The sequence below is a fragment of the Panthera tigris genome, chromosome A1 (assembly GCF_018350195.1).
Source record: "Panthera tigris isolate Pti1 chromosome A1, P.tigris_Pti1_mat1.1, whole genome shotgun sequence".
Classification (NCBI taxonomy): domain Eukaryota; kingdom Metazoa; phylum Chordata; class Mammalia; order Carnivora; family Felidae; genus Panthera; species Panthera tigris.
In genome coordinates this window covers 153,458,787-153,481,242 of record NC_056660.1, presented here as the reverse complement: position 1 = coordinate 153,481,242, position 22,456 = coordinate 153,458,787, and positions in this window count along the sequence as shown.

Here is a 22,456-nt window from a genome sequence, read left to right as displayed (position 1 = left end):
TACTAGAGAGAGTCCCATCCGTTCAGACTAGAAATGACCCATGCCCACATAAATCCCAGGTAATGGCCCCCAAAATGGCAGACCCCAGTGTGGGTTGAGCAGCAGCCATGTGACCAGGCCACAACCCCACTTGTGTGGGATCCCAAAGACAATCCCATCAACCTAGAACCTGAAAGGATAAGATATTTACCTGCCAATATTAGTCTATAAAGCCTATCAGGGATTTTTGTTTCTTAAAATGCACAGTTGTCATTGCAGGACTACAATGATCATGAAAAATCAAGCAAGCATCATACTACTAGAAGAAACTATTAAGTCTCTAGTAACTGATTCTAAAGAGATGGAGATCTACAAATGGCCTGACAAAGAGACTAAAATAATCATCTTCAAGAAATTCTGTGCAATCCAAGAGAACACAAACAAGTAAACAAAATAAGGAAAACAATTCGTGAAGAAAATGAGAAGTTTTATTAAAAAAATTAAGAAGAACCATGCAGGAATCCTGGAACTGAAAAGTCCAGCTATGAAACTTAAAAATTCAATAGAGAATTTCAAAAGTATATTCAATCATACAGTACTGTTTTGGCTATTCTGTGTGTGGGGGGGTTGGTTTTTTCTTTTTTGTTTTTTTTGGGTTTTTTTTGTTTGTTTTTTGCCACTCCATAAAACATTTAGAATCCTTTGCGTTGATATCCACAAAATAACTTATTGGGATTTTGAATGGGATTCTGCTGAATCCTCATATCAAGTAGTAAGAACTCATTTCTTGACAATATTGAATATTCCTATCCATAAATATGGAATGTCCCTTTTTAATTATTTAATTCATCAGATTCTTATAGTTTCCCTCATGTAGATATTGTACCTGTCATTTTACACCTAAGTATTTATTTTGTAGTAATAATGTAAATGGTAATGTTCTTAATTCCAAATTCTACTTGTTCATTGTTGCTATATAGCAAAACAATTAACTTTTGTATATTAACCTTGTATCACACAGCCTCGCTGTAATTGCTTATTAGTTCCAGGAATTTTGACATTGATTCTGTCAGTCTGTCTATGTAGTCAATCATGCCACCTGTAAACTGTTTTATCTCTCCCTTCACTAACTATATACCTTTTTAAGAAGGATGTTGAAATGAGCGAGGAGTGGGGAAATCTTTGCCCTGTTACTAATCTCTGTGCGAAGAGTTCAAGTTTCTCACCATTAAGGATGATGTTACCTCTAAGGTTTTTTTGGTTTTTTGTGGGTTTTTTTTTTTTTTTTTTTTTTTTTTTTTTGGAGATTTTTAAGTTGAGGTAGTGCCCCTCTATTTCTAGGCACAGAGGATTTTTAGGGCAGTGAATCCATTGTGTTTGGTAATACAATAATAAATACATGTCATCATATAGTTGTCTAAATCCAAAAAACATCGACGAATCAACTCTAATGTAAATTACAAATTTGAGATGATATTTTGTCACTGTAGGTTCATATATTGTGACAAATATACATTATTTATGAAGTCAGTGGACGCGGTAGGAATTGTGCTGTGTTTGCTGCTTTCTGGTCAATTTTGCTATGAACCTATAACTGTTAAAAAATAAAGTTTATACATTAGAAATTTTTAATGTGGTAATATTTAGCTGCTTATTCTTCTGTGGTGCAAAGATTCAGGGGTCAACAGATGTGTATTTAATTTAGGTCTCTTTACTGTATTGAGAAACAGCCTTTGTATACTTCCTTCTCCCCTCTATGGTCTGTAACAGTAAACTTGGTCTACCAAAGATTAGCCTTACATAGACATCTCATTCCAGTTAAATTTAGATAATAATTTGATCATTTCTTTTACATATCACAGACCTCAACATACCATAGACTTTTCTATTCCTTTATTTTTTTTTTATAGTTTATTTATTTGAGAGAGAAAGAAAGAACAAGTAGGGAAGGGGCACAGAGAGAGGGAAAAAGAGAATCCCACGCAGGCCCCAACTGTCAGAGCAGAGCCTAACACGGGGCTTGATTTACCAACTGTGAGATCATGACCTGAGCTGAAGAGTCAGATACTTATCTGATTGAACCACCCAGGGACCCGTGACTTTTCTATTTCTAATAGTAATGGGAAACCAACTTTCAAACCAAGTCACATCAAATCACCAAAGCATATATATTCACATCCTTTCATGATCTCAGAGTATTTAAGTAGGAAATAGTTTAATTCAGGAAAATAAATGCTTATAAAAACTGCTAAAAGAGCTAAAGACATGTGTCCTAGGTCTAGGAATGATTTCCAGAACCATACTCAACTGACCCACTGCTCACGAAGAGCTATAATCTCTGAAGATGTGTGGGAATCAAGAAGCTACCACAAGTGACAGAGTTGTAGTCTCTGGACACCCAGGGTAATAGAAGCTGGAGAAAGAGCCAGCTGTGACCCAGAACTTAGGCAGATCAGGGAGACTCTTCTACTGCTGATGCCACCTTAATGGTGTCCGAACATTTTGGAAGCTCAAGAGTAGATGCTGGAACACTGCTGTAGAAAAAGTTCACGTTTCCCAACAATTCTAGTTTTGTTACTGCTTATATTGCTTTTTAACTCCTTGCCATTAGGTATTTATACGTGTGTTTTTATAAACTCCTTAAGACCCCTATATACATTTCCCATTTATTTTTAGGTTGTTCTATTATTTTTATTTTTCCATAGTAAATAGCCTCTTAATTGTTTATTTTTTAACGTCACTTTCTTACTCATTTACCAAGAGGTTTTCATATTTTGAGTTAGAGATTCATCTTAAATTAGGCAGGCTCTTTTAAGTTTTGTTGCTCCCTCTTTCACTTCTGTGCTCAACTGTATGTATAAAGATGTTTCCTTCTCTCCACAGGTGCTTTTGGTCTCCTCATCCCAATACATGTCTACTATCAATTCTTAGTAGCTCCTACCAAGAGCGAATATTGGCAATATTGCATACCCAGTTTCCATTTTCCACAAAGCAATGGAATAGCTCAATGTCATCTGCAGCTATACCCTGAGCTCAGCAGATTTGCAGCTTTGGCCCCAATAATCACACTTTGGAACTTCTTTTGCTCTACAGAAATTCTTGCTTTGTTTTTGAAAAGGGCTATCATTAAAAAGAAAAAAAAATTTTTGTAATGTTTATTTATTGTTGGGAGACAGTGTGAGCCGGCAGGGGGGGGGAGGGGCAGGCAGAGAGAGAGAGAGAGAGAGAGAAAGGGAGGGACGGAGACTCAGATCCAAAACAGGACCCAGGCCCTAAGCTGTCAACACAGAGTCTGATGTGAGGTTCGAACTCATGAATGCCAAGATGATGACCTAAGCTGAAGCTGGACACTTCATGAACTGAGCCACCCAGGCACCCCAAGGCTATCACTTTTTAATTGGGTGATTTAAATGTACTGTTGCTATTAGTTTGACATGGTGGAATGGCCTCAAAGGTGAATTTTATTAACATATTTTAGAATGTATGTGTATATGTATATATACATATATATGTAAATTAGGAAAGCTGTCCGTTAAGAGTTAGGTTTGGCACCAAGAAATGGCTGCCCCCTTTACACATCTGAGTATGAATGGGTAAGTTGGAGAAACTTTTTCTTGTACTGCATATGTGAGGCACAAAAGCAGGTACTGAAAGCAGACAATTTCAAGTGTAGCGAAGTCACAGTGTACAAACGCCTGCCAGACTCTGAGCCAGGCAAGGGGCTATGTACTATTAGCATCACCTTGAATTGAGAATCTGACCAGTACCCTAAACACAATGTTTGTATTAGTCTCTCTTTGTTTAAAAATGAAGAAAGGGAGAACAGAGGGGAGGAAGCAAAGGACACAAATTTAAGACCACTGTATACAGAAGTATTGCCAAAGATCTAGTATAGGTACTCAACAATAATCTAAGTAGACCTATGGAAAGGCCCGTGGGCCTAACTCGGGGCCAAATTTCTGCTTAATAAGTCATGACACATTCGTGTACTATATATAAAACATCCACATTTGGGCCTGAAATAAATCACCCCCCCCCTCAAAAAATAGGATATGCATGAAATTCAGAATACAGTGAACAGCTCTGTCTCCAACATGTATTGGCTTCTTTCCCTTTTATACCTAAGTAGAACTATGTTGATTCGAATGTTATATTCAGTGGTATAGAATTGAAAAAAGCAAGGAGCAGTGTTGGGAAAAAGGCAAGGATAGAGCATTTTATGTTCAAAGAATTCCAACAGTAAGTGAATATTGGAACAAGAGAAGCTTAGCATCGAAGCAGCAGATGATGGAAACTCAGTTTACAGAACTACTTCACGAATTGCAAATCGAGCTTAGGGTGGTGCTTCAGGCTGAGATAGAAGACAAACCACCTACCATTCAAGTAAATAGTGACAAGAGCTGTGAAACATGGCATCTACCCTGAGGGCAAACACTCTGCCCAGACAAGGCAAATAAAAATACATCTATGAATTACCACCCAGCAGAAACAAAAAGCAAATTATACTTAATAGAGGAAAAAAAAAAAAAAAAACTTTGAAAATAACCTTCACAAGAAGAATAGATGTATTTTTTTTTTCTTTTAAGCAAGCAGCAGCTTGTTGTGCTCAAAATAATGCAAGAGGAAATGAGTTATAGGAAGCAGAATCAAGAAACCTTAAGGATAAAACTGACTGAGTTAAGACGGAAAGGGGGCTGGCAGCCTAACAGTGGCATAATAAAAATCCACATTGGAGGTAGTCCCAATTGGATTTGATTACAGAAAATCAAATCAACGGTATAGAGGGTAAATTTGAGAAACTTATCCAGAATGCACAGAAAAAGAGATCGCAAACTAAGATAACATGTAAAAAGATAAAGCACAAAAATCTACGAATTGAAAATTAGTTTTCCAGAGAAATAAGCAGAAGCATCACAATGCACAGTGATGAAGACAAAATTCTTTCTTGATCTAAACACACACAAGAAAAAGCCCATCTGAATTTACATAAATAAGCTCATCAACCTAAGGGTGTGTCGGCCTGCTTTTCACAGACATTTATTTGGTGTCCAATCTTTTACACTTACAAATAACCTACATGAGCAGCCTTGTGCATATTGTGTTTCATATTTGTGGAGATTTACCATAAGAGTGGATTCCAATCCGTGGGTCCAAAGGAAAAATATTGAGGTTAGTTTTTTAAGAGGGCTAAGTAATCCTGTAATGGATTTGTGTAATTGTTCATGCTTATCAGCAGTATAGGAGAATAATCGTTCTCCCGAGCTGTGCCAAGTAAGTGTGTGGTCAAATTTCTGGAGTTTTGCCAATCTGCTAGTAAGATGCGGTATTTCAGAGTAATTTTAATTTACATTTCTCTTCCTGTAATTGACGTCGAGCATGTGTTCATGTTATTATGGGTCATTTGCCTTTCTTTTCTCTGAATTTATCCTCATAGTTATCTTCCTTTTATCTAATGATGGTCGTCTTAATTTTTACAAGCCTATAATTTGGAAATGATTCGTAATGAAAAAAATCTGGAAGCGTTTTTTTTCCTTGGTCCTCATTTTGATTTTGCTTATGGAGTTCCTCCTAGTTTCCCCATTTACACAGACTTTTTTTTTTAATGTGTTTATCAATCTGATGCTACCGATTCTGAATTTTGAAGTGTATTAGAGACTTCACGCTTCAACATCAAAAAATCATTGTTTTTCACTAGTAAATCTATGGTTTCATTTTTTTTAATACATAGATTTCTGACGTTAAAATGGCTTTCCAGTCGTTTCAGATCTTTTTTTCAAGTCTATCTTTCCTACTCCATACATATTTTAGAAGCCAACTTTATCATATACCACATTTTAGGAACTATTTTCGGATTTCCAGTCTATTCCATTGGTCTTACCATGTGCCAAATACATACCATTTTAATTAATACTGTTTTAATAAGGATTTTATATATTATGTCAGAATATCTGGCAGTTACTCTTCACTTCTCTACTTTTTCAGAGTTTTCCTATCAGAAAGATAGAATTATTTTTTCCTACAGGAATTTTTATTAAGATCACATTTAATTTATACATTAATTTGAGAAATAAATCTTTATGAGCAGATAGGAATTATCCTAAAAATACAAATGTCCATTTATTCCAATATATTATATTAAGGTATATTTGAATTTTTAGATTTCTTTTTTCTTTTCTGATCCATGTTACTACGTTGCTATGTAACTTATCTCTGTACACCCTTTGAGATATTTTCTTATGTTTTATCTTCTAATGGGTTATTGTTTGCTACATAAAGGCTATTGGTTTTTGCTTGTTAATTTTATGTCTTATCCTAATAAACATTCAGTCATTGATTTTTTTTGGATCAGGGGTATCATCATACCTTATACCAATAGAGATAACTTTGTCTTCTTTTCCAGTGCTTCTGCCTCTCAAATTCTTTTGCCTTGGTGCATTTCATTAACATCTATAAAACCCTCATTAAAATCATACTGGCGATAGCATGCATACTTTCATTTTTCCTGACTCTAATGGAAAAATATCTACTGCTTCCTTATTTTAAAAAGATTCTGAATTTTAGACTCGGTAGATTTTAACATGTTAATGGAAGAGTAATCAATAAATAGTTCCTTATCTTTTTTTTTTAAATTATGAGTAGGTATTGTATTTTGTTGAATGCCTTTTCAGCATTAGTGGAGGTGCTAATATTTCTTTTATGAGTGTATTAATTATATTAATTCATTACCTAAGAGTAAATGATCCTCACATTCCTATAATAAAACTGGTCATGAGTTATCATTAACATGTGAAAATTCAAATTGTTAATTATTTAGTATTTTTCATCAATCTCTAGTTTTCTTTTTTAATACTTTATCAACATTGTACATAGGTATCAATGTTTCCTGTCTTCAAAACACATTTCAAGTTTTTCTTTAATATTCTGAAGTCATTTTAATATATTAACATTATCTGGGTTTTGTTGAATTGGTACAATTTCCCTAAGATACAATTTTGCCCTGCTTTTGTTTTCGTTTAAAAAAAAAAACAACTGTGGGGCTAGGATAGAACATGGTTATAGGTCTTTGATAAATTTGTCTGGGAAATTTATTCTATGGGAATTAGTCTGGAAAATTTTCTTAGATCAATTTTAGTAAATTTTAAGAAGTTATCTAATTCATGTTTCTGATATTTGTAGGTATATATAAAAATCAGTCTCATGTCATTTTTTAATTTCCTGTGTTTCAGTGTTTTGGGCCTTTCAAGTTGTTTTTGGTATTTGTGCTATTTGCCTTTTAATTTTCTTCATTAAATTACCAAACAGAATAGAAAAGCAGACCAACTAAGTCCCATTTTTCAGTTATTTTTCATTTTCATCTTTATTTCAATCCTTCTTTGTACAATGGTTTAATGAGTATTTTTAGACTTTTATATTATTTTGTTATGAATAGTGTTCTAGTTATCATTGTAATTGTGTTCTACAGAGTCTGATATAGAGCATTTTTATTACCTTTACCTTCAATAAATACTGAAGATTTTAATTTCAAGGTAGAAGAAATGTTTGAGAATTTTCAAAAATTTTTTTGTTTATATGGTGATATTATTTATATAGTGATATATAGTGTATTATTTTTACCTTACTGAAATTACTGAGATTGTCCTTTGTAAGCTCATCCTTATTTTCCTTATACTTCATGTTTTTATTTAAATTTTAGTTCGTTAACATATAGTGTAGTATTAGGTTTAGGAGTAAAATTTAGAGATTTATCACTTACATATAACATCCAGTGCTCAAGTCAACAAATTTCCTGCTTAATACCTATCACCCATTTAACTCATTCCCCACCCATGTCCCTCCATTAACCTTCCATTTATTCTTTATTATTAAGAGTCTCTTGTGGTTTGTTTCCCTCTCTCTTCCATTTTCCTCCTTCCATATGTTCATCTGTTTTCTTTCTTAAATTCCACATATGAGTAAAATCATATGGCATTTGTCTTTCTATGATTGATGTATTTCACTTAGCATAATACATTCTAGCTTCACCCACGTTGCTGCAAATGGCAAGATTTCACTCTTTTTGATGGCTGGGTAATATTCCAGCATATATGTAGACCACATCTTCTTGGGGCTCTCTTCATAGTTTGGCTATTGTTGTTAATGATGCTGCTATAAACATTGGGATGCTTGTACCCCTCTGGTTCTGTATTTTTGTATCCTTTGTGTAAATACCTAGTAGTGCAATTGCTGGATCTTAAGGTAGTTCTATTTTTAATTTTTTGAGGAATCTCCATACTGTTTTCCAGAGAGGCTGCATCAATTTGTATTCCCAACACAAATGTAAGACAGTTTCCTTTTCTCTGTGTCTTCACCAACATCTGTTGTTTCCTGTTGTTAATTTTAGCCATTCTGACAATTGTGAAGTGGTATTGTAGTTTTACTTACATTTCCGTGATGATGAGTGATATTGAGCATCCTTTCATGTGTCTGTTAGCCATCTGTAGGTATCTTCTTGGAAAAATGTCTAGTCATATCTTGTGCCCATTTCTTTACTATTTTTTGAGTATTGGGTTTAGTAAGTTCTTCATAGATTGTGGATACTAAACCTTTATCAAATATGTCATTAGCAAGTATTTCCTCCAATCCTGTGGGTTGCTTTTTAGTTTCATTGACTGTTTCCTTCACTGTTCAGAAGCTTTTGATCTTGATGAAGTCCTAATAATGCATGTTTGCTTGTGTTTTCATTGCCTCTGGTGATGTGACTAGTAAAATGTTGGTGGCATCGAGGTCAAAGTAATTGGTGCCTGTATGCTCCTCTAGAATGTTGATTGTTTCCTGCCTTACATTTAGGACCTTCATTTACTTTGATTTTCTTTTTGTGTACAGTTTAAGAAAGTGGTCTAGTTTCATTCTTCTACATGTTGCTTCCCAGTTTTCTCAGCACTTTGTTGAAGAGACTGTCTTTATTCCCTTGGATATTTTTCCATGCTTTGTTGAAGATTAGTTAACCATATAGTTGTGGGTCCACTTCTGGGTTTTTTATTCTGTTCCATTGATCTTTGTGTCTATTCTTGTGCCAGCACCATAATCTATCCATCACTACACCTTTCCAATATAACTTGAAGTCCGGGATTGTGATTCCTCCAGCTTTCCTCTACTTTTCAAGACTGCTTTGGCTATCGGGGTCTTTTGTAGTTCCATATTCTTTTTAGGATTCTGTGTTCTGTCTCTGTGAAAAATGCTGGCAGTATTTTAATAGGGATTGCATTAAAAGTATAAATGGCTTTGGGTAGTATATACACTTTAATAATACCTTTGTTCTTCCAATCTATGAGCATGAAATATTTTTTCCATGTCTTTACTTTTTCCATCTCTTTTTGTCCTCTTCAATTTCTTTCATCAGTGTTCTATTCTTTCCCAAGTACAGATCTTTTACCTCTTTGGTGAAGTTTATTTCTAAGTATCTTATTGATTTTGGTTTAATTTTACATGGGACTAATTCTTTGAATTCCCTTTTTGCTGCTTCATTTTTGGTGTGTACAAATGCAACAGACATCTGTATGTTGAATTCCTATCCTGCAACTTGGCTGACTTCATGCATCAGTTCTAATAACTTTTTCGTGGAGTCTTTCAAGTTTTATACATAGAGTATCATGTCTGCAAATAGTCAAAGTGTGAAGTCTTTCTTGCTGAATTGGATGCCTTTTATTTATTTTTGTTGTCTCACTGCTGAGGTTAGTACTTCCAGTACTATGTAAAATAACAATGGTGAGAGAGGGCATCCATGTCTTGTTTTTGACTGTGGAAGAAAAGCTCTCAGTTTCTCCCCATTGAGGATGATACTAGCTGTGTGTTTTTTAAGTATGGCTTTTATGATGTTGAGGTATGTTCCATCTATCCCTAATTTTTTGAGGATTTTCATCCAAAATGGATGTGGTACTTTTTCAAATGCTTTTTTCTGCATCTATAGAGAGAATCATATGGTTCTTATCCTATATTTTATTAATGTGATATATCACATTGATCGATTTGCAAATATTAAACCACTCCTGCAGCTCAGGAATGAATCCCACTCTATCCTGGTGAATAGTTCTGTCAATGTACCCTTAGATTTGATTTGCTAGTATCTTGTTGATAATTTTTGCATCCAGGTTCATACAGGATATTGGCCTATAATTCTCTTTTAGTGGGGTCTTTGTCTGGTTTTGAAATCAAAATAATGATGGTCTCATAGAATGAGTTTCTAAGTTTTCCTTCCATTTCTATTATTTGGACCAGTTTGAGAAAAACAGGTATTAATTGTTTTTTAAATGTTTCATAGAGTTCCCCTGGGACACCATCTGTCCCTGAACTTTTGTTTGTTAAGAGATTTTTTGATTACTGATTCAATTTCAGTGGTTATTGGTCTGTTCAAATTTTTCTATTTTTCCAGTTTTAGTAGTCTATATGTTTTTGGGAATTTTTTCCACTTCTTTCATGTTGTCCAATTTGTTGGCATGTAATTTTTCACAATGTCTTATAATTGTTCATATTTCTGCAGTGTTGGTTCTGTGATCTCTCCACTCTCATTCATTTTATTTATATGGGTTCCTTTCTCTGTTCTTTTTGAACAGTCTGGCTAGAGATTTATCAATTTTATTCATTCTTTTAAACAATCAGCTCCTTGTTTCATTGATCTGTTCTACTGAAATTTTTTTCTGTATCATTTATTTGTGCTCTAATTTTTATTTTTTCCCTTATGCTGGTTTTAGGCTTCATATGTTCATTTTGTAGCTTCTTCATGTTTAAAGTTAGATTGCTTAAGATTTTTCTTGCATCTTGAGGTAGACCTGTATTGCTATACATTTTCCTCCTTGAACCACTTTTCCTGCATCCTACAAGTTTTCATTTTTTCCATGTATTTTTTAAATATCTTCTTTAATTTCCTGATTAACCCATTCATTTTTTTAATTTTCTTTTTGAGAGAGAGAGAGAAACAGAGATCGAGAGAGAGAGACACGGTGAGCAGGGGAGGGGCAGAGAGAGAGATAGAGACAGAATCCGAAGCAGGCTGCAGGCTCTGCGCTGTCAGCACAGAGCCTGACATGGTAGTCAAACTCACAAACTGTGAGATCATGACCTGTGCCAAAGTTGGATGTTTAACCAACTGAGCCACTGAGGTACCCCACCCATTCATTATTTAAATGATCTTTAATGTACCTGCATTTGTGGTCTTTCCAAATTTTTCTTGTGGTTGGCATCAAGTTTAAGAGCATTGTAGTCAGAACAGGTTCATGGTGTGATCTCAACCCGTATTTATTGAGACCTGATTTGTGACCTACTATGTGATTATAGAGAATATCCACTCCAGACTGTACACTTGAAGAAGAATGTGTATTCTACTGCTTTAGGATAAATGTTCTGAATATATCTGTTAAGTCCATCTGGTCCAGTGTGTCATCCAAAGCAATAGTCTCCTTGTTGATGTTCTGCTTAGGTATTCTATCCATTGCTATAAGTGCGGTGTTGAAATCCATTACTATTACGGTATTATCAATGAGTTTCTTCCTGTTTGTTATTAATTGCTTCATGTATTTGGGTGCCTCCAATTTGGGGAAACAAATACTTACAATTGTTACATCTGTTGGATAAACGCTTTTATTATAATACCGTGTCCTTCTCACCTCTTCTTACAATCTTTGTTTTATAATCTAGTTTATCTGATAGAGGCATGGTTACTTTGGCTTTCTTTTGACATCCATCACTAGGATAAATGGTTCTCTAACCCCTCTATTTCAATCTGGAGGGGTCTTTGGGTCTAAAGTAAGTCTCTTTTATGCAGGATATGAGAATGGAAAAAAAACACAAGACCCATGTCTTTTATTGGAGCATTTACTTTGGTTACCTTCAGAATGATTATTGACATTTATGATTTAATGCCATTGTTTTACCTCCAGAAATTCTGGAGATTTTCTGTGTTCCTTTCCACTCTTTGTTGTCTTTGGTCTGTCTTCCCCAAGAAGAGTACCCTATAAATTCTTGCAGGTGTAGTTTAGTGGCCATGAACTCCTTTAGTTTTTGTTTGTCTGGGAAACTCTATCTCTCCTATTCTGTATGACTGACTTGCTGTATTGTTGGCTGCATATTAATCCCCTCAGTACACTGAATATATTATACCAGTCACTTCTGGCTTGCCAAGTTTCTGTGGCGATATCTGCTGTTAACCTTACTCATACTTTTTTTTTTTTAATTCTATGTGTATTTTCAGTGAAAAAGTCAATATTTACTTTTTGTTTTTAATTCCTTACGCTTAGGTTTTCTATACTCTTATTTTGGTCTCTAGACATTTCCATGACTGAATTGCCTCACAGTTGTGTTTTGTTGTATTTGTATTCTTTTTTTGGTATCTTCTAAAGTTTTTGCTTCATGTAGATTGCTACCGTATTTCTTGATGTACAAATGTCCACAATTGTTTCAAATTTAATTTTTTTTTCTTCCAGAGTAGATTCCTTAATGCCCCTTACCCATTTAGCCCATCCTCCTTCTGCAACCCCTCCAGTAACACCTGTTTGTTCTCCCTATTTAAGAATCTCTTATGTTTTGTCCCCCTCCCTGTTTTTATATTTTTGCTTCCCTTCCCCTATATTCATCTGTTCTGTATCTTAAAGTCCTCATATGAGTGAAGTCATGATTTCTGTCTTTCTCTAACTTTGCTTAGTGTAATACCCTCCAGTTCCACCCACATAGTTGCAAATGGCAAGATTTAATTCTTTTTGATTGCCCAGTAATACTCCATTGTAATTATATACCACATCTTCTTCATCTATTCATCCATCGATGGATATTTGGGATCTTTCCATACTTTGGCCATTGTTGATAGTGCTGCTATAAACATTGGGGTGCATGTGTCCCTTCTAAACAGCATACCTGTATCCCTTGGATAAATACCTGGTAGTGCCATTGCTGGGTCATAGGGTAGTTTTTTTTTTTTGAGGAACCTCCATACTGTTTTCCAGAGTGGCTGCACCAGTTTGCATTCCCAGTATATTCATAGTATCAAAATTAACCTACCTTTTATAAAGATTGTTCTTTCCTTTACAAAAAGAATGCAAAAGAGTTCCTCCTTCTCAACATCCTCACAACATCTGTTGTTGCCTGAGTTATTAATGTTAGCCAGTCTGACAGGTGTGAGGTGGTATTTCATTGTGGTTTTGATTTGTATTTCCCTGATGATGAGTGATGTTGAGCATTTTTTCATGTGTCGGTTGGCCATCTGGATGTCTTCTCTGGAGAAGTGTCTATTCATGTCTTTTGTCCATTTCTTCACTGGATTATTTGGTTTTTGGGTGTTGAGTTTGAGAAGTTCTTTATAGATTTTGGAGACTAACCCTTTATCTGATATGTTACTTGCAAATATCTTCTCCCATCCTGTTGGTTGTCTTTTAGGTTTGCTGATTGTTTCCTTCACTGTTCAGAGCTTTTTATTTTGATGAGGTCCCAGTAGTTCATTTTTGCTTTTGTTTCCCTTGCCTCCAGAGACGTGTTGAGTAAGAAATTGCTGCAGCCAACATCAAAGAGGTTTTTGCCTGCTTCCTCCTCAAAGAGTTTGATGGCCTCCTGTCTTATATTGAGGTCTTCGGCCAAAAACCTTGCCTTCCTATCTTGTACTTTTTTCTTTGATATGTTTGCTCATTTATCTTTATTCTTTCTGAAACTCACATTCAGCAAATAGTTGGCTTTTTCTCTGTATTCCAAATCAAAAGCATGTGTTAGTATGTTAGATGAGCCCTAGTTAATGATTTTAAATATTTGAGAAATATAGTTTTAAGAACATTTAAGAGAATAAAGGTGTTGACTAATGAAAAAGAATAATTGATTAGTCTTTGGAGAATCAAATACTGCCAATGTAACAAAAGGAGTTTAAGTAAGAATCCAACAGAATGATCCTCATCTAGTGCTTATTAGCCAAGTACTTGGTCATTTAATTGTATCCTAAAATCCTCATCTCTAAATGAATAGTATTTACATTCATCATGGAAAGGCTTCACTAAGATGGCAGTATAATAGTTGGCGCACAGTACGTTTTTTATTTCTAATAAGCATAATAGTAAGATATAGAAATCTGTATTTATCATTTACCATAATGAATGAAAATTACACCATCTAATCACATTGAATTCAACATTTTTGTAATGCTTTGCTATCTATCAAAATTGACAAAATGTAAAAGACAAAGAAATTATTAAAAATTCATATGAATTTATTAATAACACATAATTTTTAAATATATAAGGAAAATTCATGAGGAAACCCACATCACCTAAGATTAACAGACTTCTTTCAGTCTTTGGTAGCCCAGAAAGATGTGAATATAGAAATACATAGGTTGAGGGCTGCCTGGATGGCTCAGTTGGTTAAGCATCCAACTTTGGCTCAGGTCATGATCTCTCGGTTCCTGGGTTCGAGCCCCATGTTGGGCTCTGTACTGATAGCTCAGATCCAGCAGCCTGCTTCAGTTTCTTTGTCTCCCTGTCTCTGTGAACCGCGCCCCCCCCCCCACTCTCACTCTGTCTCTCTCCCTCGGTCTGAAAAATAAATCCATGTTAAGAAAAATTTTACAAAAAAAGGAAATACATAGTTTGAGACTTCAAACTAACCAATAACAAAAAACTTATCTCTTCAATCTACAAATGCCTTTTTTATCATATGTACATATATAACAAAATACATACTAAAATATGAAGAGGGATGCGTCAGTGGCTCAGTCAGTTAAGCATTTGACTTCAGCTCAGGTCATGATCTCGCTGTTTCCAAGTTCAAGCCCTGCATTGGGCTCTGTACTGATAGCTTAGAGCCTGGAGTCTGCTTCAGATTTTGGGCCTTTTCTCTCTGTCCCTCCCCCACTTGTGCACGTGTGCATGCACTCTGTCAAAAAAAACCCCAAAACCCCACAACATTCAATCACTTAAAAAAATAAAAAATAAGTAAAATAATATACGAGAAAAACCCTCAAGAAATTCTAGAAATGAGGTCCTATTTTAATAATGAAATTTCCAATAAACCAAAACATCTGAACAACCTATTCATCACTGTAGAAGTTATCTCCTAGTAATCTTTAAGCCCATGGCTAAGTCACTGAAACATTTTCCTGAGCATCATAGACACTGGAAAGTATTCAGTTAAATACAAAGTAAGGAACCAATTCATAATATGAAAGAGCCAAAATAAATGAACATAATTCTACTCTACATATGAGAAAACTGGTAGTGGAGTCTATGGAAAACATAGTTTAAAGAGAAAAAAACTATCACACTAAAGAAAATGATCACTAAATCTGTTTTTTTGTTTGTAAAACCAAGCAATGAAAATGAATATAAACCAATGAAATTTTTTTTATCAGAAGCAAATGAGATATACAACAAAAACAATAAAAAGCTAAAAAAAAATCATATAGATTTATGGTATTAAAATAGCATATTAGCAATAAGTCTCCGCTAATAAGTTAGGACCTTCTGAAGGAAGTAGAGAAATATAAAAAATAAAACCCCCAAAAATGATTTCAAGAGATGAATACTCAAACTTCAAAAATTTACAAAGTCTAAACTAAAAAGGTGTTATAGAGTAGACAAAGACCTGTGATGTTAATAGCAAAGATGCTTTTTTTAAAAAAATTCTTTTATTGTTTATTTATCTTTGAGAGAAATAGAGAGAGAGAGAGAGATTGGGAGCAGGGGAGGGGCAGAGAGAGACAGAGTCACAGAAACTGAACCAGGCTCCAGGCTCTGAGCTGTCAGCACAGAGCTGGATGCAGGGCTAGACTCCAGGAACCATGAGATTATGACCTGAGCTGAAGTCAGGCACTCAACCAACTGAGCCACTCAGGTGCCCCGCGAAGATGCTTTTGATAGGCAGTGAAATAAATAGCTGATTTCAGGATCAGGAGACTACTACTTCAGCATTGATCATGTAGGTAGAAAATAAACTATCCAAAATAATTAAATATGTAACGTGTATATTTGCATACATTTCATAAATGTATACATTTATGTATTGTATATTTGTCACATAGAAATATTGATTTTTTTTAATGTTACAATGCCCCATCTGTTTTGTATCTTAAAGTCCTCATATGAGTGAAGCCATATGAACATAGGGGAAGGGGAGCAAAAATAACATAAAAACAGGAATGGGGACAAAACATAAGAGACTTTTAAATATGGAGAACAGAACATTACTGGAGGGGTTGTTGGAGGGGGGATGGGCTAAATGGGTAAGGGGCATTAAAGAATCTACTCCAGAAGTCATCGTTACACTATATGCTAACTAACTTGAATGTAATTTTTAAAAAAATAAGGAAAAAAAAAACCAACAGTTTATCATGCAATCTCTCTCAACAGACTTAACTGTTTAATAATTCTAAAGCTCTTGGAGGAAACCTGGAGCATTCTTTTCTATTCAGAACAGACAAAATTAAGCTATTCAAATCACACACATTCAAAAGCATTTCCCCCAAATGTTTGGTATATCTATTTTCCATATTAGGAAGTAGATGCCCAGCACAAGAGAGAGGACTAGTGCCAATTATCTTTTAGGCGATCAGAGACAGTATCATAAATATCTAATCAATAAATAAATTTTCTAAATGGCCAAAATCCCACATTCCATTTCTTCTGAAATTCATCGTATAGGTCAAAGCTCACTAGGGACTGAAAAATCCCATTTAGGTGATAATGTTTAATCAAATAAACTTCCCAAGTATGGTGCAGCCCAATTTTCCTCCAACCTATGCCCAAATGCATACTTCAAGTTCTAAATATTTGATTTTCTAATGTGCCTAAGCCTGCATATTCCAAGTGTTTTGCTCAAATACAAATTCCAAATAAACTCAAAGTGTAGTAAGACAGACAACACTTTTAGAGTATGTTAACAAATATGTGATCATGCTGTGAATAAGAAATTAGCCCTTCCAAGGGCTAACGAATTACCCAGTAAGACCTTACCAAGGATTAATACCTCAACTGACCTACAGAGGACACCTGGAGTGACCACCTTCGTAGAAATTCAGGAATGAAAATGACCAAAGCAGATCATGGAAACGTTTGAATATTTTAACAGACTATTGGAGACTCTGAAATCATTAAATAAGCATTCCTATAAAGTATCTTTTACCTAAAATTGTCTCAAGTGCCCCGACCAAGTGTCCATTTTTCAGGTTTTTAATTTCTCCTTTAAAATCCATAAAATAACCTAGTTTAATTTTCTTAGATTTTATTAACTATTGCATTTACTCAAGGCTATCTTTTTAAGAATTAAGCTATCAATATACATTAATCAATTGAGTCACTTTTTTTTACTATTTTAGGAAAAAAGTTGATTTCAATAAGGCTAATTAGCAAATCCAAGTAGGAATAATAATCACTTTAATACATTTTCATTCTCAGATGTGTACGTTTATAGTTAATACAAATTACTAAATCAATGTAGCAACATGTCTTTAAAAATTGACTGTACTACTATTAGTAACTAATGTTTACTCATCCAAGCACTTCTATACTTGTATTCTAAAAATGCTACCCGATTATGTGTTCTTTTAAATTCCCCAGATAATTCTGTGAACAGAGGTAGTGTTTAATACAAGCTGATTAAATTCAAGTAGATGAAATTTAGACTAAGTTTTGAGGGTGTACAATCTCAATATTTGAAGACACTTAGCTATTTTAATTTTCATGCTGATGAAGTATGTTATACAAGAGATGTATCAAAATTAAAAGTCAACCATATTTCACTTAAGCATAACATCTCAGTGAATAGTAATGTTACTTGGGGTATGTATCTAATCGTAATAATGGTAGCCAACACTCACTTTTGGGGGTATTAAGTGTCATACTGGGATTAAAACTGAATATGGCCCTAACTGATGATTTCCTTTTAACTAATACCTATAAATATAGATATAATTATCCATCAATAGGACTAACATTTGTTTCTGATTTTCCAATCCCTAGGCTAGATGTTTTACCTATCATTTTATTTCAGCATACATTCAAATAAAGATGCTTATTTATAAAATTCGCTAGTACCATTACCAAAATCAAAGACATACTGACACTTAACATGCCTAGTGTGTAATATTGTTTTCTTAATCTGAGTGTAGCAAATTCCATAACCAGGTCACCGTTTCAGTTTTTCAGCTTTTGGGTTCTTAGCAGCTGTATCTTCTGATAGGCTATAAACTTCATAAGGGCAGGGATTATGTATGGTTTTGCTCATGACTGTAGCCCTAACGTTTTACCTCGTCGTTTAGAAGATAGCAGGCACCCAATATTGATTTAATAAATAAAAGCAGGTAATATGAATAGCTAATATGTGCTCTGACAAATTAGAGCATTAATTTTATTTAAAGCACATTATAGTTTCTCACGTAAATATTCTTTAATAATCATCCTAAGCTTTCTGTTATAAAGCAGAAAAACAAAAAGAGAAAGTAAAAAAACGAAGCATTATTTGAAAACAAAGTTCATTATACAATAACTGAAATGTATTAAGTGCATTTAATCTCTAGTCATTGTTTTCACGGTTTTCAATACGTTACTCATTTAAGCTATACAATGTCCTTTGAAATACATACCATTGTTAATCCTATTTTGCCAATGTCTAAGTCTTAAGGAAGTTACTTTCCAAAAATCATCTAGTTACGAAGCAGTGAAACCAAGAATCAAACTCATGATGTCTAATTTTAGTCCTGGATTAACCTCTGTGATTTACATTCACTTTTCCTTATTTTCATGCAAGAATGTAAAATATATGACCATATATGCTTGCCATTCATTTGATTAAATGTTTTAGAAGGCATCGTGGTTTTTGTTAAAGATAAAACATCAATGTTTAACTAATGGTATATATACACACACATTTTTTTTTATTTATGTTATGCTTAAAGACCTTAGGAATTCAATGTAAGTTTCCAGACAACTACTAGGTTCATTGTTCAGCTGAGCTTCTTGATGTACCCATCATTTTTACATGCATTTTAAAAAGCTGATTCCATGATGTAACATACCTCAGAACCAAAGGCTTAGCATTTCTGGTTTGATAGAGGGCAAGTACTTACTGTATTTTCTATAGAAATATAATTCATTTTTATTTGATGTTCATATACTGCATTATTTCATAGACTATCTTTGTCAAGTGCCCCAATACCCTGCGAAGTGTACAAAATGATGGATACCATTCTGGTTCATATAAAGACATGAAGCTTGGAGATCAATTTTGTTATTATCCTTCCCTGACAACATAGTACCGCTTTGCTTTCACTCCATTACAGGCATCACTTATAATCAAGAAATACTTGACAGGTACACTGTAATCATGAATTAATTGTCTGGAAATTTGTATCATTCATTATTTTTGGATTTGGAGAACCTCAGTAAGTGGTGGGTGAACAGCAGTATCTCTCGTTCCAAGGCTTATTTACGTGTGTTCGAATCTTCTCATCAGTGTTGTCACCATTGGGTGCCCTATCTCATTCTTACCCATTTTCTCATATCCACATTATGAAAGTTGATGTAATTCCTCCAAGACCAAAAGGATGAAAATGAGTGTGTGTGAATAACACAGAATTCATCTCCTTACTGCACGATTTCTTGGAATAGGAGTATATATCATACCAATTTATGCATCATCTGATAACTTATAATAGAGCCTTATTTCTAATCAAATTTCATTTATCGTGCCAGTGCCCTTCCATGACTTTGTTTAATACTCAGCCTTCTTTTCTCAGATGTCCAAGCCTTAAGTTAGTTTAGATGTATTAACTAACCACCACCTCAAGTAACAACACTTTTGCTTCCTTTTCTCAAAAACTCAAGCCCTTTCTCTAAACATAGCACATTACTCATTGTGGTTTATTCCACATGTACCTTATTGATTTCCTTTTTATTTCCTCATATCCAATTCCCACTGTAGCTCTTCTTTACCTACCTACTAGCTATAGTTTCATGTCATTCTCTGCATTCTCACTATTACTGACCCTGTGTTCAAGTTTTTGTCTCACAAAGTCACCTAACCAGTCCTTTTATCTTGAATCTATTCTTTTTTTTTTAATTTTTTTAACGTTTATTTATTTTTGAGACAGAGAGAGACAGAGCATGAACAGGGGAGGGGCAGAGAGAGAAGGAGACACAGAATCTGAAACAGGCTCCAGGCTCTGAGCTGTCAGCACAGAGCCTGACGCGGGGCTCGAACTCACGGACCGTGAGATCATGACCTGAGCCGAAGTCGGACGCTTAACCGACCGAGCCACCCAGGCACCCCTCTTGAATCTATTCTTAAATGATTGCATAGTGGTCAAAGACGAAACTGATCATGCTTATGATTATAAATGCCTTCCCTGACTTAAGGACAAATTTCAAACCCCAAGTTTAACATACAATGTTCTTGGCTGCAACCTACCTATATAAGCCTAATTTCCCACCCTTCCTCATATTAGAGGCTGTGTTCTAGCTGCAGCCATCAACCTGTCATTTACTTGCAAGCCTTCTTACATACCCCTCTACCTGACATTCACGTTTCTGCCACTTCCACATATGCTGCTGGCTGCTAATCAGTCTAAATTCTCTGTGAACATCTTTTGCACTTGCAAGTACCTCTAACACTCAGTCTGTCAAGATAGGCTTCCTGTGAATGCACTCTGTACACACTTTTATTGTGACACAGCATTCTACTTTAACAGTTGCCTGTGTCTTTGGCTAGGCCATTAGCTTTAATTTTAGGCAGTCTTTAAGAGACACCACGATGATCCCCTCCTCCTGGTGTGCATACCTCATTGATCCTCTCCCCTGAGAGTATTGGACCTATCCCCTCACTTCTAACCAAAGATAATAGCAGAAGTAATGAGACATAAGTTTATTTTAGGTTCTAAAAAGACTGGCTTCCATCTTGGGGTCACTCTGTCTTGTTTTTATAGTCTGAAGGCAACTGTCATGTTGTGAGCTGCCTTGTGGAGAGGCCCATGTAGCAAAGAACGGAGGGAATTCCGTGGTCAATAGCCACCAAAGTGGACTTTGAGAATAGCCACATGAGTTCACAAAAAGACAAGGTTGGGGCACCTGGGTGGCTCAGTCGGTCGGACGACCGACTTCGGCTCTGGTCATGATCTAACTGCTTGTGAGTTCGAGCCCCGTGTAGGGCTCTGTGCTGACAGTCCAGAGCCTGGAGCCTGCTTCAGATTCTGTGTCTCCCTCTCTCTCTGCCCCTCCTCAGCTCACACTCTGTCTCTCTCTCTCCTTCAAAAATAAATAAATATTAAAAAAAAAAAAAAAAGACAACAAGGCTTTAGGTCAGACTCTAACCCTTCTTGGCAGCTTAAAAACAACTTCAAGGACCTCCTTGTCCAGAGAAACCCAGCTAAGCTCTTCCTGGATTTCTGATCCACACAAACTATGAGGTAATAAGTATTTGTTATTTTCGACTGTTAAGAACATGAGTTAAGCTACAACTTCAGTTAGAAAATTTTTAAGTCAATTAATACTATTTAAATGTTTACTCCGAACCCTTACCAATAAATTTGAGGTATTCAAACTTCAAACATCTGAAAAAATAGTTTCTAACCTTGTTCATTCCAAGTATTTTTTCCACCCAAAGAGGACACAAAGTCTTCCAATATTGCAAATGTATTGTAAGTCAACATTTGACTATGTATATCCAGGGGCATACATGAAATTTCACAAAGATAAAATTAGCAAAATGCTCCGAAGCTTTTTCTCTAGGATCACATTTTTTAATTCAGTTGTATAGTGGCATAATGTAAGGCTTAAGTTTTATTTTAGGGTTTAAAAATCAAATGACTCTCATGTAGGTGGCACAGTGTCTACATATAAGAAGGATGCCCTATTTCCCTAGGCATTAATTTGACTTCTTAAGCTGAGAAAACCCATCCTTTTCCTAGAAAGAACCCCACCAATTATCCTTTTATTATATTTTCATAATAACAAATATTGCCTCGTGCAAGATTTCCCCATTAGTGTTTTATATTTAAGTGCACACAGTCTGTTTAATCCTTCAACTTTATCATACTTCACTGATTAATCTAGTTTAAATACCATAAAAGTCCATAACCATTGCTATAAAAACTTATGCTTGCTTATTAAACTAGCTACTTTGCCACTGTCAAATGCAAGCAATAAAATTGTGCATAAATATAATGGAGCAAACATTTTTGCAATTGCTAAATAGATTTTATCTTGTGCATATGAATGCCTTCAATTTAATTCAAACTTACATGATGAGCAACTAAAATATATTCTGTATAAATGTACTTTAATATTTAAACTGTGCCTCTGGCTATCTAGTATGGATGCCTCTTCACTGAATAGTCCTTGACATGATCTATGTATTTGTATTTTTAAGGCACACACAAGACTCTTCTTAACATGTTTAAGATCTTCCTAGTGAGAAAAGACTTCAACCAGAGAAGTCTGGACAAGTAAAATGTACCCGATTTGTGTTACACAACTTAATTATC